Below are 19954 nucleotides of genomic sequence, written 5' to 3' on the forward strand. Positions count from 1 at the left end.
GTACGAAACTGCGACAGGTAAAATGTTGTGAAAGCACTCAAAACGGCATGAACAAGCCAAATACTGCGTGTTGTACCGTTACAAGTGCGAAACTGCTAAGTTGTGACATTCTCGGTAAAGCGCATGCAAGTATCGTGAAACCTTAAAGAACGATGTCATTTAGCGAGATACAGCGTTCTGTACTGTAATAAGTTGGTGAGAAACTGTGAGGTCAAGCAAATATCGTAATTGTGAACGAAACAGTGTAATTGAGCGTCTTTAAATACAAGTGCGAATGTTAGGTTAGGTTGACATATCAACCGTCGTAAAACCGCATTAAACAATGTCACTTAGTGAGATGTAGGGTTTTTCAACATTACAAGTCGGGAACTACGATATCTAATGTGAAAGCGCATGAAACCGTCGTAATCTTGTAGAAAACATTGTAAAGTTGCGAGTAAACGTTTTCTAACGATAGAAGTGCGAAGGTTAGGTAAGGTTAGGTTAGTTTAAGCTAGGTAGCGTCGTGAAACTACCAAAAACGACGTCATCTAACGAGATAGTGTTGTTTTATTGCGAGTATTAAACTGCGATAGGTAAAATGTTGTGAATGCACACAAAACGGCATGAACAAGCCAAATACTGCGTGTTCTACCGTTACAAGTGCGAAACTGCTATATTGTGATATTCTCGTTAAAGCGCATGCAAGCATCGTGAAACCTTAAAGAACGATGTCATTTAGCGAGATACAGCGTTCTGTACTGCAATAAGTTGGTGAAAAACTGTGAGGTTATGCAAATATCGTAATTGTGAACGAAACAATGTAATAGAGCGTTTTTCAATACAAGTACGAATGTTAGGTTAGGTTAAGATATGAACCGTCGTAAAACCGCATTAAACAATGTCACTTAGTGAGATGCAGTGTTTTTCACAATTACAAGTTGGGAACTGCGATATCTAATGTGAAAGCACTTGCAAACGTCGTTAGGTTAGGTTAGGTTAGGTTAGGTTAGGTTAGGTTACGTTAGGTTAGGTTTGGTTAGGTTAGGTTAGGTTAGGTTATGTTAGGTTAGGTTGGGTTAGGTTAGGTTAGGTTACGTTAGGTTAAGGTATGAACCGTCGTAAAACCGCAATAAACAATGTCACTTAGTGAGATGCAGTGTTTTTCACCTTTACAAGTTGGGAACTGCGATATCTAATGTGAAAGCGCTTGAAACCGTCGTAATGTTGTAGAAAGCAATGTAAAGTAGCGAGTAAAACGTTTTCTAACGATAGAAGTGCGAAGGTTATGTTAGGTTATGTTAGTTTAAGCTAGGTAGCGTCGTGAAACCACCAAAAACGACGTCATCTAACGAGATAGTGTTGTTTTATTGCGAGTACGAAACTGCGATAGGTAAAATGTTGTGAAAGCACACAAAACGGCATGAACAAGCCAAATACTGCATGTTGTACCGTTACAAGTGCGAAAGTGCTATGTTGTGACATTCTCGGTAAAGCGCATGCAAGTATCGTGAAACCTTAAAGAACGATGTCATTTAGCGAGATACAGCGTTCTGTACTGTAATAAGTTGGTGAGAAACTGTGAGGTCAAGCAAATATCGTAATTGTGAACGAAACAGTGTAATTGAGCGTCTTTAGATACAAGTGCGAATGTTAGGTTAGGTTGACATATCAACCGTCGTAAAACCGCATTAAACAATGTCACTTAGTGAGATGTAGTGTTTTTCAACATTACAAGTCGGGAACTACGATATCTAATGTGAAAGCGCATGAAACCGTCGTAATCTTGTAGAAAACATTGTAAAGTGGCGAGTAAAACGTTTTCTAACGATAGAAGTGCGAAGGTTAGGTTAGGTTAGGTTAGTTTAAGCTAGGTAGCGTCGTGAAACTACCAAAAACGACGTCATCTAACGAGATAGTGTTGTTTTATAGCGAGTATTAAACTGCGATAGGTGAAATGTTGTGAAAGCACACAAAACGGCATGAACAAGCCAAATACTGCGTGTTCTACCGTTACAAGTGCGAAACTGCTATATTGTGATATTCTCGTTAAAGCGCATGCAAGCATCGTGAAACCTTAAAGAACAATGTCATTTAGCGAGATACAGCGTTCTCTACTGCAATAAGTTGGTGAAAAACTGTGAGGTTATGCAAATATCCTAATTGTGAACGAAACAGTGTAATAGAGCGTTTTTTATTACAAGTGCGAATGTTAGGTTAGGTTAAGATATGAACCGTCGTAAAACCGCATTAATCAATGTCACTTAGTGAGATGCAGTGTTTTTCACCATTACAAGTCGGGAACTGCGATATCTAATGTGAAAGCGCTTGCAAACGTCGTTAAGTTAGGTTAGGTTAGGTTAGGTTAGGTTAGGTTAGGTTAGGTTAGGGTATGTTAGGTAAGGTTTGGTTAGGTTAGGTTAGGTTAGGTTGGTTTAGGTAAGGTTAGGTTAGGTTAAGATATGAACCGCGCTAAAACCGCGTTAAACAATGTCACTTAGTGAGATGCTGTGTTTTTCACCATTACAAGTCGGGAACTGCGATATCTAATGTGAAAGCGCATGAAACCGTCGTAATGTTGTAGAAAACATTGTAAAGTAGCGAATAAAACGTTTTCTAACGATAGAAGTGCGAAGGTTCGGTTAGTTTGAGTTATGTTAGTTTATGCTAGGTAGCGTCCTGAAACCACCAAAAACGACGTCATCTAACGAGATAGTGTTGTTTTAATGCGAGTACGAAACTGCGACAGGTAAAATGTTGTGAAAGCACTCAAAACGGCATGAACAAGCCAAATACTGCGTGTTGTACCGTTACAAGTGCGAAACTGCTATGTTGTGACATTCTCGGTAAAGCGCATGCAAGTATCGTGAAACCTTAAAGAACGATGTCATTTAGCGAGATACAGCGTTCTGTACTGTAATAAGTTGGTGAGAAACTGTGAGGTCAAGCAAATATCGTAATTGTGAACGAAACAGTGTAACTGAGCGTCTTTAGATACAAGTGCGAATGTTAGGTTAGGTTGACATATCAACCGTCGTAAAACCGCATTAAACAATGTCACTTAGTGAGATGTAGGGTTTTTCAACATTACAAGTCGGGAACTACGATATTTAATGTGAAAGCGCATGAAACCGTCGTAATCTTGTAGAAAACATTGTAAAGTTGCGAGTAAACGTTTTCTAACGATAGAAGTGTGAAGGTTAGGTTAGGTTAGGTTAGTTTAAGCTAGGTAGCGTCGTGAAACAACCAAAAACGACGTCATCTAACGAGATAGTGTTGTTTTATTGCGAGTATTAAACTGCGATAGGTAAAATGTTGTGAATGCACACAAAACGGCATGAACAAGCCAAATACTGCGTGTTCTACCTTTACAAGTGCGAAACTGCTATATTGTGATATTCTCGTTAAAGCGCATGCAAGCATCGTGAAACCTTAAAGAACGATGTCATTTAGCGAGATACAGCGTTCTGTACTGCAATAAGTTGGTGAAAAACTGTGAGGTTATGCAAATATCGTAATTGTGAACGAAACAATGTAATAGAGCGTTTTTCAATACAAGTACGAATGTTAGGTTAGGTTAAGATATGAACCGTCGTAAAACCGCATTAAACAATGTCACTTAGTGAGATGCAGTGTTTTTCACAATTACAAGTTGGGAACTGCGATATCTAATGTGAAAGCACTTGCAAACGTCGTTAGGTTAGGTTAGGTTAGGTTAGGTTAGGTTAGGTTACGTTAGGTTAGGTTTGGTTAGGTTAGGTTAGGTTAGGTTATGTTAGGTTAGGTTGGGTTAGGTTAGGTTAGGTTACGTTAGGTTAAGGTATGAACCGTCGTAAAACCGCAATAAACAATGTCACTTAGTGAGATGCAGTGTTTTTCACCTTTACAAGTTGGGAACTGCGATATCTAATGTTAAAGCGCTTGAAACCGTCGTAATGTTGTAGAAAGCAATGTAAAGTAGCGAGTAAAACGTTTTCTAACGATAGAAGTGCGAAGGTTATGTTAGGTTATGTTAGTTTAAGCTAGGTAGCGTCGTGAAACCACCAAAAACGACGTCATCTAACGAGATAGTGTTGTTTTATTGCGAGTACGAAACTGCGATAGGTAAAATGTTGTGAAAGCACACAAAACGGCATGAACAAGCCAAATACTGCGTGTTGTACCGTTACAAGTGCGAAAGTGCTATGTTGTGACATTCTCGGTAAAGCGCATGCAAGTATCGTGAAACCTTAAAGAACGATGTCATTTAGCGAGATACAGCGTTCTGTACTGTAATAAGTTGGTGAGAAACTGTGAGGTCAAGCAAATATCGTAATTGTGAACGAAACAGTGTAATTGAGCGTCTTTAGATACAAGTGCGAATGTTAGGTTAGGTTGACATATCAACCGTCGTAAAACCGCATTAAACAATGTCACTTAGTGAGATGTAGTGTTTTTCAACATTACAAGTCGGGAACTACGATATCTAATGTGAAAGCGCATGAAACCGTCGTAATCTTGTAGAAAACATTGTAAAGTGGCGAGTAAAACGTTTTCTAACGATAGAAGTGCGAAGGTTAGGTTAGGTTAGGTTAGGTTAGGTTAGTTTAAGCTAGGTAGCGTCGTGAAACTACCAAAAACGACGTCATCTAACGAGATAGTGTTGTTTTATTGCGAGTATTAAACTGCGATAGGTGAAATGTTGTGAATGCACACAAAACGGCATGAACAAGCCAAATACTGCGTGTTCTACCGTTACAAGTGCGAAACTGCTATATTGTGATATTCTCGTTAAAGCGCATGCAAGCATCGTGAAACCTTAAAGAACAATGTCATTTAGCGAGATACAGCGTTCTCTACTGCAATAAGTTGGTGAAAAACTGTGAGGTTATGCAAATATCCTAATTGTGAACGAAACAGTGTAATAGAGCGTTTTTTAATACAAGTGCGAATGTTAGGTTAGGTTAAGATATGAACCGTCGTAAAACCGCATTAATCAATGTCACTTAGTGAGATGCAGTGTTTTTCACCATTACAAGTCGGGAACTGCGATATCTAATGTGAAAGCGCTTGCAAACGTCGTTAAGTTAGGTTAGGTTCGGTTAGGTTAGGTTAGGTTACGTTAGGTTAGGTTAGGTTTGGTTAGGTTAGGTTAGGTTAGGTTAGGTTAGGGTATGTTAGGTAAGGTTTGGTTAGGTTAGGTTAGGTTAGGTTGGTTTAGGTAAGGTTAGGTTAGGTTAAGATATGAACCGCGCTAAAACCGCGTTAAACAATGTCACTTAGTGAGATGCTGTGTTTTTCACCATTACAAGTCGGGAACTGCGATATCTAATGTGAAAGCGCATGAAACCGTCGTAATGTTGTAGAAAATATTGTAAAGTAGCGAATAAAACGTTTTCTAACGATAGAAGTGCGAAGGTTCGGTTAGTTTGAGTTATGTTAGTTTAAGCTAGGTAGCGTCGTGAAACCACCAAAAACGACGTCATCTAACGAGATAGTGTTGTTTTAATGCGAGTACGAAACTGCGACAGGTAAAATGTTGTGAAAGCACTCAAAACGGCATGAACAAGCCAAATACTGCGTGTTGTACCGTTACAAGTGCGAAACTGCTATATTGTGATATTCTCGTTAAAGCGCATGCAAGCATCGTGAAACCTTAAAGAACGATGTCATTTAGCGAGATACAGCGTTCTGTACTGCAATAAGTTGGTGAAAAACTGTGAGGTTATGCAAATATCGTAATTGTGAACGAAACAATGTAATAGAGCGTTTTTCAATACAAGTACGAATGTTAGGTTAGGTTAAGATATGAACCGTCGTAAAACCGCATTAAACAATGTCACTTAGTGAGATGCAGTGTTTTTCACAATTACAAGTTGGGAACTGCGATATCTAATGTGAAAGCACTTGCAAACGTCGTTAGGTTAGGTTAGGTTAGGTTACGTTAGGTTAGGTTTGGTTAGGTTAGGTTAGGTTAGGTTATGTTAGGTTAGGTTGGGTTAGGTTAGGTTAGGTTACGTTAGGTTAAGGTATGAACCGTCGTAAAACCGCAATAAACAATGTCACTTAGTGAGATGCAGTGTTTTTCACCTTTACAAGTTGGGAACTGCGATATCTAATGTGAAAGCGCTTGAAACCGTCGTAATGTTGTAGAAAGCAATGTAAAGTAGCGAGTAAAACGTTTTCTAACGATAGAAGTGCGAAGGTTATGTTAGGTTATGTTAGTTTAAGCTAGGTAGCGTCGTGAAACCACCAAAAACGACGTCATCAAACGAGATAGTGTTGTTTTATTGCGAGTACGAAACTGCGATAGGTAAAATGTTGTGAAAGCACACAAAACGGCATGAACAAGCCAAATACTGCGTGTTGTACCGTTACAAGTGCGAAAGTGCTATGTTGTGACATTCTCGGTAAAGCGCATGCAAGTATCGTGAAACCTTAAAGAACGATGTCATTTAGCGAGATACAGCGTTCTGTTCTGTAATAAGTTGGTGAGAAGCTGTGAGGTCAAGCAAATATCGTAATTGTGAACGAAACAGTGTAATTGAGCGTCTTTAGATACAAGTGCGAATGTTAGGTTAGGTTGACATATCAACCGTCGTAAAACCGCATTAAACAATGTCACTTAGTGAGATGTAGTGTTTTTCAACATTACAAGTCGGGAACTACGATATCTAATGTGAAAGCGCATGAAACCGTCGTAATCTTGTAGAAAACATTGTAAAGTGGCGAGTAAAACGTTTTCTAACGATAGAAGTGCGAAGGTTAGGTTAGGTTAGGTTAGTTTAAGCTAGGTAGCGTCGTGAAACTACCAAAAACGACGTCATCTAACGAGATAGTGTTGTTTTATAGCGAGTATTAAACTGCGATAGGTGAAATGTTGTGAAAGCACACAAAACGGTATGAACAAGCCAAATACTGCGTGTTCTACCGTTACAAGTGCGAAACTGCTATATTGTGATATTCTCGTTAAATCGCATGCAAGCATCGTGAAACCTTAAAGAACAATGTCATTTAGCGAGATACAGCGTTCTGTACTGCAATAAGTTGGTGAAAAACTGTGAGGTTATGCAAATATCGTAATTGTGAACAAAACAGTGTAATAGAGCGTTTTTAGATACAAGTGCGAATGTTAGGTTAGGTTAAGATATGAACCGTCGTAAAACCGCATTAAACAATGTCAATTACTGAGATGCAGTGTTTTTCACCATTAAAAGTGGGGAACTGCGATATTTAATGTGAAAGCGCTTGCAACCGTCGTTAGGTTAGGTTAGGTTAGGTTAGGTTAGGTTTGGATAGGTTAGGTTAGGTTAGGTTAGGTTAGGTTAGATTAGGTTAGGTTGGGTTGAGTTGGGTTAGGTTAGGTTAGGTTAGGTTAGGTGGGGTTAGGTTAGGTTAGGTTAGGTTAGGTTACGTTAGGTTAGGTTACGTTAGGTTAGGTTAGGTTAGGTTACGTTACGTTAGGTTAGGTTAGGTTAGGTAAGGATAATTTGGTTAGGTTAGGTAAGGTTAGGTTAGGTTAGGTTAGGTTGGGTTGGGTGTTGTTGGGTTGGGTTGGGTTGGGTTAGGTTGGGTTAGGTTAGGTTAGGTTACGTTAGGTTAGGTTAGGTTACGTTAGGTTATGTTAGGTTAGGTTAGGTTACGTTAGGTTAGGTTAGGTCAGGTAAGGTTAGGTTACGTTAGAATAGGTTAGGTTAGGTTACGTTAGGTTAGGTTAAGTTAGGTTAGGTTAGGTTTGGTTAGGTTAGGTTAGGTTAGCTTAGGTTAGGTTAGGTTAGGTTGGGTTGGGTTGGGTTAGGTTGGGTTAGGTTAGGTTAGGTTGGGTTAGGTTAGTTTAGGTTAGGTTAGGTTAGGTTAGGTTAAGTTGGGTTGGGTTAGGTTAGGTTAGGTTAGGTAAGGTTAGGTTAGGTTAGGTTAGGTTAGGTTAAGGTATGAACCGTCGTAAAACCGCATTAAACAATGTCACTTAGTGAGATGCAGTGTTTTTCACCTTTACAAGTTGGGAACTGTGATATCTAATGTGAAAGCGCTTGAAACCGTCGTAATGTTGTAGAAAGCAATGTAAAGTAGCGAGTAAAACGTTTACTAACGATAGAAGTGCGAAGGTCATGTTAGGTTGAGTTATGTTAGTTTAAGCTAGGTAGCGTCGGGAAACTACCAAAAACAACGTCATCTAACGAGATAGTGTTGTTTTATTGCGAGTACGAAACTGCGATAGGTGAAATGTTGTGAATGCACACAAAACGGCATGAACAAGCCAAATACTGCGTGTTCTACCGTTACAAGTGCGAAACTGCTATATTGTGATATTCTCGTTAAAGCGCATGCAAGCATCGTGAAACCTTAAAGAACAATGTCATTTAGCGAGATACAGCGTTCTGTACTGCAATAAGTTGGTGAAAAACTGTGAGGTTATGCAAATATCGTAATTGTGAACGAAACAGTGTAATAGAGCGTTTTTCAATACAAGTACGAATGTTAGGTTAGGTTAAGATATGAACCGTCGTAAAACCGCATTAAACAATGTCACTTAGTGAGATGCAGTGTTTTTCACCATTACAAGTTGGGAACTGCGATATCTAATGTGAAAGCGCTTGCAAACGTCGTTAGGTTAGGTTAGGTTAGGTTAGGTTCGGTTAGGTTAGGTTAGGTTTGGTTAGGTTAGGTTAGGTTAGGTTATGTTAGGTTAGGTTGGGTTAGGCTAGGTTAGGTTAGGTTAGGTTAGGTTAAGATATGAACCGCGCTAAAACCGCATTAAACAATGTCACTTAGTGAGATGCAGTGTTTTTCACCTTTACAAGTTGGGAACTGCGATATCTAATGTGAAAGCGCTTGAAACCGTCGTAATGTTGTAGAAAGCAATGTAAAGTAGCGAGTAAAACGTTTTCTAACGATAGAAGTGCGAAGGTTATGTTAGGTTGAGTTATGTTAGTTTAAGCTAGGTAGCGTCGTGAAACCACCAAAAACGACGTCATCTAACGAGATAGTGTTGTTTTAATGCGAGTACAAAACTGCGATAGGTAAAATGTTGTGAAAGCACACAAAACGGCATGAACAAGCCAAATACTGCGTGTTGTACCGTTACAAGTGCGAAACTGCTATGTTGTGACATTCTCGGTAAAGCGCATGCAAGTATCGTGAAACCTTAAAGAACGATGTCATTTAGCGAGATACAGCGTTCTGTACTGTAATAAGTTGGTGAGAAACTGTGAGGTCAAGCAAATATCGTAATTGTGAACGAAACAGTGTAATTGAGCGTCTTTAGATACAAGTTTGAATGTTAGGTTAGGTTGACATATCAACCGTCGTAAAACCGCATTAAACAATGTCACTTAGTGAGATGTAGTGTTTTTCAACATTACAAGTCGGGAACTACGATATCTAATGTGAAAGCGCATGAAACCGTCGTAATCTAGTAGAAAACATTGTAAAGTTGCGAGTAAAACGTTTTCTAACGATAGAAGTGCGAAGGTTAGGTTAGGTTAGGTTAGTTTAAGCTAGGTAGCGTCGTGAAACTACCAAAAACGACGTCATCTAACGAGATAGTGTTGTTTTATTGCGAGTATTAAACTGCGATAGGTGAAATGTTGTGAATGCACACAAAACGGCATGAACAAGCCAAATACTGCGTGTTCTACCGTTACAAGTGCGAAACTGCTATATTGTGATATTCTCGTTAAAGCGCATGCAAGCATCGTGAAACCTTAAAGAACAATGTCATTTAGCGAGATACAGCGTTCTGTACTGCAATAAGTTGGTGAAAAACTGTGAGGTTAAGCAAATATCGTAATTGTGAACGAAACAGTGTAGTAGAGCGTTTTTCAATACAAGTACGAATGTTAGGTTAGGTTAAGGTATGAACCGTCGTAAAACCGCAATAAACAATGTCACTTAGTGAGATGCAGTGTTTTTCACCTTTACAAGTTGGGAACTGCGATATCTAATGTGAAAGCGCTTGAAACCGTCGTAATGTTGTAGAAAGCAATGTAAAGTAGCGAGTAAAACGTTTTCTAACGATAGAAGTGCGAAGGTTATGTTAGGTTGAGTTATGTTAGTTTAAGCTAGGTAGCGTCGTGAAACCACCAAAAACGACGTCATCTAACGAGATAGTGTTGTTTTATTGCGAGTACGAAACTGCGATAGGTAAAATGTTGTGAAAGCACAAAAAACGGCATGAACAAGCCAAATGCTGCGTGTTGTACCGTTACAAGTGCGAAACTGCTATGTTGTGACATTCTCGGTAAAGCGCATGCAAGTATCGTGAAACCTTAAAGAACGATGTCATTTAGCGAGATACAGCGTTCTGTACTGTAATAAGTTGGTGAGAAACTGTGAGGTCAAGCAAATATCGTAATTGTGAACGAAACAGTGTAATTGAGCGTCTTTAGATACAAGTGCGAATGTTAGGTTAGGTTGACATATCAACCGTCGTAAAACCGCATTAAACAATGTCACTTAGTGAGATGTAGTGTTTTTCAACATTACAAGTCGGGAACTACGATATCTAATGTGAAAGCGCATGAAACCGTCGTAATCTTGTAGAAAACATTGTAAAGTGGCGAGTAAAACGTTTTCTAACAATAGAAGTGCGAAGGTTAGGTTAGGTTAGGTTAGTTTAAGCTAGGTAGCGTCGTGAAACTACCAAAAACGACGTCATCTAACGAGATAGTGTTGTTTTATAGCGAGTATTAAACTGCGATAGGTGAAATGTTGTGAAAGCACACAAAACGGCATGAACAAGCCAAATACTGCGTGTTCTACCGTTATAAGTGCGAAACTGCTATATTGTGATATTCTCGTTAAAGCGCATGCAAGCATCGTGAAACCTTAAAGAACAATGTCATTTAGCAAGATACAGCGTTCTGTACTGCAATAAGTTGGTGAAAAACTGTGAGGTTATGCAAATATCGTAATTGTGAACAAAACAGTGTAATAGAGCGTTTTTAGATACAAGTGCGAATGTTAGGTTAGGTTAAGATATGTACCGTCGTAAAACCGCATTAAACAATGTCAATTACTGAGATGCAGTGTTTTTCACCATTAAAAGTGGGGAACTGCGATATTTAATGTGAAAGCGCTTGCAACCGTCGTTAGGTTAGGTTAGGTTAGGTTAGGTAAGGTTAGATTAGGTTAGGTTGGGTTGAGTTGGGTTAGGTTAGGTTAGGTTAGGTTGGGTTAGGTTAGGTTAGGTTAGGTTACGTTAGGTTAGGTTAGGTTACGTTAGGTTAGGTTAGGTTAGGTTAAGTAAGGATAATTTGGTTAGGTTAGGTAAGGTTAGGTTAGGTTAGGTTAGGTTAGGTTGGGTTGGGTGTTGTTGGGTTGGGTTGGGTTGGGTTAGGTTGGGTTAGGATAGGTTAGGTTACGTTAGGTTAGGTTAGGTTAGGTGAGGTTACGTTATGTTAGGTTAGGTTACGTTAGGTTAGGTTAGGTCAGGTAAGGTTAGGTTACGTTAGAATAGGTTAGGTTAGGTTAGGTTACGTTAGGTTAGGTTAAGTTAGGTTAGGTTAGGTTTGGTTAGCTTAGGTTAGGTTAGCTTAGGTTAGGTTAGGTTGGGTTGGGTTGGGTTAGGTTGGGTTAGGTTAGGTTAGGTTAGGTTGGGTTAGGTTAGTTTAGGTTAGGTTAGGTTAGGTTAGGTTGGGTTGGGTTGGGTTAGGTTAGGTTATGTTAGGTTAGGTTGGGTTAGGCTAGGTTAGGTTAGGTTAGGTTAGGTTAAGATATGAACCGCGCTAAAACCGCATTAAACAATGTCACTTAGTGAGATGCAGTGTTTTTCACCTTTACAAGTTGGGAACTGCGATATCTAATGTGAAAGCGCTTGAAACCGTCGTAATGTTGTAGAAAGCAATGTAAAGTAGCGAGTAAAACGTTTTCTAACGATGGAAGTGCGAAGGTTATGTTAGGTTGAGTTATGTTATTTTAAGCTAGGTAGCGTCGTGAAACCACCAAAAACGACGTCATCTAACGAGATAGTGTTGTTTTAATGCGAGTACAAAACTGCGATAGGTAAAATGTTGTGAAAGCACACAAAACGGCATGAACAAGCCAAATACTGCGTGTTGTACCGTTACAAGTGCGAAACTGCTATGTTGTGACATTCTCGGTAAAGCGCATGCAAGTATCGTGAAACCTTAAAGAACGATGTCATTTAGCGAGATACAGCGTTCTGTACTGTAATAAGTTGGTGAGAAACTGTGAGGTCAAGCAAATATCGTAATTGTGAACGAAACAGTGTAATTGAGCGTCTTTAGATACAAGTGCGAATGTTAGGTTAGGTTGACATATCAACCGTCGTAAAACCGCATTAAACAATGTCACTTAGTGAGATGTAGTGTTTTTCAACATTACAAGTCGGGAACTACGATATCTAATGTGAAAGCGCATGAAACCGTCGTAATCTAGTAGAAAACATTGTAAAGTTGCGAGTAAAACGTTTTCTAACGATAGAAGTGCGAAGGTTAGGTTAGGTTAGGTTAGTTTAAGCTAGGTAGCGTCGTGAAACTACCAAAAACGACGTCATCTAACGAGATAGTGTTGTTTTATTGCGAGTATTAAACTGCGATAGGTGAAATGTTGTGAATGCACACAAAACGGCATGAACAAGCCAAATACTGCGTGTTCTACCGTTACAAGTGCGAAACTGCTATATAGTGATATTCTCGTTAAAGCGCATGCAAGCATCGTGAAACCTTAAAGAACGATGTCATTTAGCGAGATACAGCGTTCTGTACTGCAATAAGTTGGTGAAAAACTGTGAGGTTATGCAAATATCGTAATTGTGAACGAAACAGTGTAATAGAGCGTTTTTCAATACAAGTACGAATGTTAGGTTAGGTTAAGATATGAACCGTCGTAAAACCGCATTAAACAATGTCACTTAGTGAGATGCAGTGTTTTTCACCATTACAAGTCGGGAACTGCGATATCTAATGTGAAAGCGCTTGCAAACGTCGTTAGGTTAGGTTAGGTTTGGTTAGGTTAGGTTAGGTTAGGTTACGTTAGGTTAGGTTAGGTTAGGTTTGGTTAGGTTAGGTTAGGTTAGGGTATGTTAGGTAAGGTTTGGTTAGGTTAGGTTAGGTTAGGTTGGGTTAGGTAAGGTTAGGTTAGGTTAAGATATGAACCGCGCTAAAACCGCATTAAACAATGTCACTTAGTGAGATGCTGTGTTTTCCACCATTACAAGTCGGGAACTGCGATATCTAATGTGAAAGCGCATGAAACCGTCGTAATCTTGTAGAAAACATTGTAAAGTAGCGAATAAAACGTTTTCTAACGATAGAAGTGCGAAGGTTCGGTTAGTTTGAGCTAGGTAGCGTCGTGAAACCACCAAAAACGATGTCATCTAACGAGATAGTGTTGTTTTATTGCGAGTACGAAACTGCGATAGGTGAAATATTGGGAAAGCACACAAAATGGCATGAACTAGCCAGATACTGCGTCTTGTGCCGTAACAAGTGCGAAACTGCTTTATTGTGATATTCTCGTTAAAGCGCATGCAAGTATCGTGAAACCTTAAAGAACGATGTCATCTAGCGAGATACAGCGTTCTGTACTGTAATAAGTTGGTGAGAAACTGTGAGGTCAAGCAAATATCGTAATTGTGAACGAAACAGTGTAATAGAGCGTTTTTCAATACAAGTACGAATGTTAGGTTAGGTTAAGATATGAACCGTCGTAAAACCGCATTAAACAATGTCACTTAGTGAGATGCAGTGTTTTCACCATTACAAGTCGGGAACTGCGATATCTAATGTGAAAGCGCTTGCAAACGTCGTTAGGTTAGGTTAGGTTAGGTTAGGTTAGGTTAGGTTACGTTAGGTTAGGTTTGGTTAGGTTAGGTTAGGTTAGGTTATGTTAGGTTAGGTTGGGTTAGGCTAGGTTTGGTTAGGTTAGGTTAGGTTAAGATATGAACCGCGCTAAAACCGCATTAAACAATGTCACTTAGTGAGATGCAGTGTTTTTCACCTTTACAAGTTGGGAACTGCGATATCTAATGTGAAAGCGCTTGAAACCGTCGTAATGTTGTAGAAAGCAATGTAAAGTAGCGAGTAAAACGTTTTCTAACGATAGAAGTGCGAAGGTTATGTTAGGTTGAGTTATGTTAGTTTAAGCTAGGTAGCGTCGTGAAACCACCAAAAACGACGTCATCTAACGAGATAGTGTTGTTTTAATGCGAGTACAAAACTGCGATAGGTAAAATGTTGTGAAAGCACACAAAACGGCATGAACAAGCCAAATACTGCGTGTTGTACCGTTACAAGTGCGAAAGTGCTATGTTGTGACATTCTCGGTAAAGCGCATGCAAGTATCGTGAAACCTTAAAGAACGATGTCATTTAGCGAGATACAGCGTTCTGTACTGTAATAAGTTGGTGAGAAACTGTGAGGTCAAGCAAATATCGTAATTGTGAACGAAACAGTGTAATTGAGCGTCTTTAGATACAAGTGCGAATGTTAGGTTAGGTTGACATATCAACCGTCGTAAAACCGCATTAAACAATGTCACTTAGTGAGATGTAGTGTTTTTCAACATTACAAGTCGGGAACTACGATATCTAATGTGAAAGCGCATGAAACCGTCGTAATCTAGTAGAAAACATTGTAAAGTTGCGAGTAAAACGTTTTCTAACGATAGAAGTGCGAAGGTTAGGTTAGGTTAGGTTAGTTTAAGCTAGGTAGCGTCGTGAAACTACCAAAAACGACGTCATCTAACGAGATAGTGTTGTTTTATTGCGAGTATTAAACTGCGATAGGTGAAATGTTGTGAATGCACACAAAACGGCATGAACAAGCCAAATACTGCGTGTTCTACCGTTACAAGTGCGAAACTGCTATATTGTGATATTCTCGTTAAAGCGCATGCAAGCATCGTGAAACCTTAAAGAACAATGTCATTTAGCGAGATACAGCGTTCTGTACTGCAATAAGTTGGTGAAAAACTGTGAGGTTAAGCAAATATCGTAATTGTGAACGAAACAGTGTAGTAGAGCGTTTTTCAATACAAGTACGAATGTTAGGTTAGGTTAAGGTATGAACCGTCGTAAAACCGCAATAAACAATGTCACTTAGTGAGATGCAGTGTTTTTCACCTTTACAAGTTGGGAACTGCGATATCTAATGTGAAAGCGCTTGAAACCGTCGTAATGTTGTAGAAAGCAATGTAAAGTAGCGAGTAAAACGTTTTCTAACGATAGAAGTGCGAAGGTTATGTTAGGTTGAGTTATGTTAGTTTAAGCTAGGTAGCGTCGTGAAACCACCAAAAACGACGTCATCTAACGAGATAGTGTTGTTTTATTGCGAGTACGAAACTGCGATAGGTAAAATGTTGTGAAAGCACACAAAACGGCATGAACAAGCCAAATGCTGCGTGTTGTACCGTTACAAGTGCGAAACTGCAATGTTGTGACATTCTCGGTAAAGCGCATGCAAGTATCGTGAAACCTTAAAGAACGATGTCATTTAGCGAGATACAGCGTTCTGTACTGTAATAAGTTGGTGAGAAACTGTGAGGTCAAGCAAATATCGTAATTGTGAACGAAACAGTGTAATTGAGCGTCTTTAGATACAAGTGCGAATGTTAGGTTAGGTTGACATATCAACCGTCGTAAAACCGCATTAAACAATGTCACTTAGTGAGATGTAGTGTTTTTCAACATTACAAGTCGGGAACTACGATATCTAATGTGAAAGCGCATGAAACCGTCGTAATCTTGTAGAAAACATTGTAAAGTGGCGAGTAAAACGTTTTCTAACAATAGAAGTGCGAAGGTTAGGTTAGGTTAGGTTAGTTTAAGCTACGTAGCGTCGTGAAACTACCAAAAACGACGTCATCTAACGAGATAGTGTTGTTTTATAGCGAGTATTAAACTGCGATAGGTGAAATGTTGTGAAAGCACACAAAACGGCATGAACAAGCCAAATACTGCGTGTTCTACCGTTATAAGTGCGAAACTGCTATATTGTGATATTCTCGTTAAAGCGCATGCAAGCATCGTGAAACCTTAAAGAACAATGTCATTTAGCGAGATACAGCGTTCTGTACTGCAATAAGTTGGTGAAAAACTGTGAGGTTATGCAAATATCGTAATTGTGAACAAAACAGTGTAATAGAGCGTTTTTAGATACAAGTGCGAATGTTAGGTTAGGTTAAGATATGTACCGTCGTAAAACCGCATTAAACAATGTCAATTACTGAGATGCAGTGTTTTTCACCATTAAAAGTGGGGAACTGCGATATTTAATGTGAAAGCGCTTGCAACCGTCGTTAGGTTAGGTTAGGTTAGGTTAGGTTTGGTTAGGTTAGGTTAGGTTAGGTTAGATTAGGTTAGGTTGGGTTGAGTTGGGTTAGGTTAGGTTAGGTTAGGTTGGGTTAGGTTAGGTTAGGTTAGGTTACGTTAGGTTAGGTTAGGTTACGTTAGGTTAGGTTAGGTTAGGTTACGTTAGGTTAGGTTAGGTTAAGTAAGGATAATTTGGTTAGGTTAGGTAAGGTTAGGTTAGGTTAGGTTAGGTTGGGTTGGGTGTTGTTGGGTTGGGTTGGGTTGGGTTAGGTTGGGTTAGGTTAGGTTAGGTTACGTTAGGTTAGGTTAGGTTAGGTGAGGTTACGTTATGTTAGGTTAGGTTACGTTAGGTTAGGTTAGGTCAGGTAAGGTTAGGTTACGTTAGAATAGGTTAGGTTAGGTTAGGTTACGTTAGGTTAGGTTAAGTTAGGTTAGGTTAGGTTTGGTTAGCTTAGGTTAGGTTAGCTTAGGTTAGGTTAGGTTGGGTTGGGTTGGGTTAGGTTGGGTTAGGTTAGGTTAGGTTAGGTTGGGTTAGGTTAGTTTAGGTTAGGTTAGGTTAGGTTAGGTTGGGTTGGGTTGGGTTAGGTTAGGTTATGTTAGGTTAGGTTGGGTTAGGCTAGGTTAGGTTAGGTTAGGTTAGGTTAAGATATGAACCGCGCTAAAACCGCATTAAACAATGTCACTTAGTGAGATGCAGTGTTTTTCACCTTTACAAGTTGGGAACTGCGATATCTAATGTGAAAGCGCTTGAAACCGTCGTAATGTTGTAGAAAGCAATGTAAAGTAGCGAGTAAAACGTTTTCTAACGATGGAAGTGCGAAGGTTATGTTAGGTTGAGTTATGTTATTTTAAGCTAGGTAGCGTCGTGAAACCACCAAAAACGACGTCATCTAACGAGATAGTGTTGTTTTAATGCGAGTACAAAACTGCGATAGGTAAAATGTTGTGAAAGCACACAAAACGGCATGAACAAGCCAAATACTGCGTGTTGTACCGTTACAAGTGCGAAGCTGCTATGTTGTGACATTCTCGGTAAAGCGCATGCAAGTATCGTGAAACCTTAAAGAACGATGTCATTTAGCGAGATACAGCGTTCTGTACTGTAATAAGTTGGTGAGAAACTGTGAGGTCAAGCAAATATCGTAATTGTGAACGAAACAGTGTAATTGAGCGTCTTTAGATACAAGTGCGAATGTTAGGTTAGGTTGACATATCAACCGTCGTAAAACCGCATTAAACAATGTCACTTAGTGAGATGTAGTGTTTTTCAACATTACAAGTCGGGAACTACAATATCTAATGTGAAAGCGCATGAAACCGTCGTAATCTAGTAGAAAACATTGTAAAGTTGCGAGTAAAACGTTTTCTAACGATAGAAGTGCGAAGGTTAGGTTAGGTTAGGTTAGTTTAAGCTAGGTAGCGTCGTGAAACTACCAAAAACGACGTCATCTAACGAGATAGTGTTGTTTTATTGCGAGTATTAAACTGCGATAGGTGAAATGTTGTGAATGCACACAAAACGGCATGAACAAGCCAAATACTGCGTGTTCTACCGTTACAAGTGCGAAACTGCTATATTGTGATATTCTCGTTAAAGCGCATGCAAGCATCGTGAAACCTTAAAGAACGATGTCATTTAGCGAGATACAGCGTTCTGTACTGCAATAAGTTGGTGAAAAACTGTGAGGTTATGCAAATATCGTAATTGTGAACGAAACAGTGTAATAGAGCGTTTTTCAATACAAGTACGAATGTTAGGTTAGGTTAAGATATGAACCGTCGTAAAACCGCATTAAACAATGTCACTTAGTGAGATGCAGTGTTTTTCACCAATACAAGTCGGGAACTGCGATATCTAATGTGAAAGCGCTTGCAAACGTCGTTAGGTTAGGTTAGGTTTGGTTAGGTTAGGTTAGGTTAGGTTAGGTTACGTTAGGTTAGGTTAGGTTAGGTTTGGTTAGGTTAGGTTAGGTTAGGGTATGTTAGGTAAGGTTTGGTTAGGTTAGGTTAGGTTAGGTTGGGTTAGGTAAGGTTAGGTTAGGTTAAGATATGAACCGCGCTAAAACCGCATTAAACAATGTCACTTAGTGAGATGCTGTGTTTTCCACCATTACAAGTCGGGAACTGCGATATCTAATGTGAAAGCGCATGAAACCGTCGTAATCTTGTAGAAAACATTGTAAAGTAGCGAATAAAACGTTTTCTAACGATAGAAGTGCGAAGGTTCGGTTAGTTTGAGCTAGGTAGCGTCGTGAAACCACCAAAAACGATGTCATCTAACGAGATAGTGTTGTTTTATTGCGAGTACGAAACTGCGATAGGTGAAATATTGGGAAAGCACACAAAATGGCATGAACTAGCCAGATACTGCGTCTTGTGCCGTAACAAGTGCGAAACTGCTTTATTGTGATATTCTCGTTAAAGCGCATGCAAGTATCGTGAAACCTTAAAGAACGATGTCATCTAGCGAGATACAGCGTTCTGTACTGTAATAAGTTGGTGAGAAACTGTGAGGTCAAGCAAATATCGTAATTGTGAACGAAACAGTGTAATAGAGCGTTTTTCAATACAAGTACGAATGTTAGGTTAGGTTAAGATATGAACCGTCGTAAAACCGCATTAAACAATGTCACTTAGTGAGATGCAGTGTTTTCACCATTACAAGTCGGGAACTGCGATATCTAATGTGAAAGCGCTTGCAAACGTCGTTAGGTTAGGTTAGGTTAGGTTAGGTTAGGTTACGTTAGGTTAGGTTTGGTTAGGTTAGGTTAGGTTAGGTTATGTTAGGTTAGGTTGGGTTAGGCTAGGTTAGGTTAGGTTAGGTTAGGTTAAGATATGAACCGCGCTAAAACCGCATTAAACAATGTCACTTAGTGAGATGCAGTGTTTTTCACCTTTACAAGTTGGGAACTGCGATATCTAATGTGAAAGCGCTTGAAACCGTCGTAATGTTGTAGAAAGCAATGTAAAGTAGCGAGTAAAACGTTTTCTAACGATAGAAGTACGAAGGTTATGTTAGGTTGAGTTATGTTAGTTTAAGCTAGGTAGCGTCGTGAAACCACCAAAAACGACGTCATCTAACGAGATAGTGTTGTTTTAATGCGAGTACAAAACTGCGATAGGTAAAATGTTGTGAAAGCACACAAAACGGCATGAACAAGCCAAATACTGCGTGTTGTACCGTTACAAGTGCGAAACTGCTATGTTGTGACATTCTCGGTAAAGCGCATGCAAGTATCGTGAAACCTTAAAGAACGATGTCATTTAGCGAGATACAGCGTTCTGTACTGTAATAAGTTGGTGAGAAACTGTGAGGTCAAGCAAATATCGTAATTGTGAACGAAACAGTGTAATTGAGCGTCTTTAGATACAAGTGCGAATGTTAGGTTAGGTTGACATATCAACCGTCGTAAAACCGCATTAAACAATGTCACTTAGTGAGATGTAGTGTTTTTCAACATTACAAGTCGGGAACTACGATATCTAATGTGAAAGCGCATGAAACCGTCGTAATCTAGTAGAAAACATTGTAAAGTTGCGAGTAAAACGTTTTCTAACGATAGAAGTGCGAAGGTTAGGTTAGGTTAGGTTAGTTTAAGCTAGGTAGCGTCGTGAAACTACCAAAAACGACGTCATCTAACGAGATAGTGTTGTTTTATTGCGAGTATTAAACTGCGATAGGTGAAATGTTGTGAATGCACACAAAACGGCATGAACAAGCCA

This window comes from Rhipicephalus microplus, unplaced genomic scaffold (genome assembly GCF_043290135.1).
Source record: "Rhipicephalus microplus isolate Deutch F79 unplaced genomic scaffold, USDA_Rmic scaffold_36, whole genome shotgun sequence".
Lineage (NCBI taxonomy): Eukaryota > Metazoa > Arthropoda > Arachnida > Ixodida > Ixodidae > Rhipicephalus > Rhipicephalus microplus.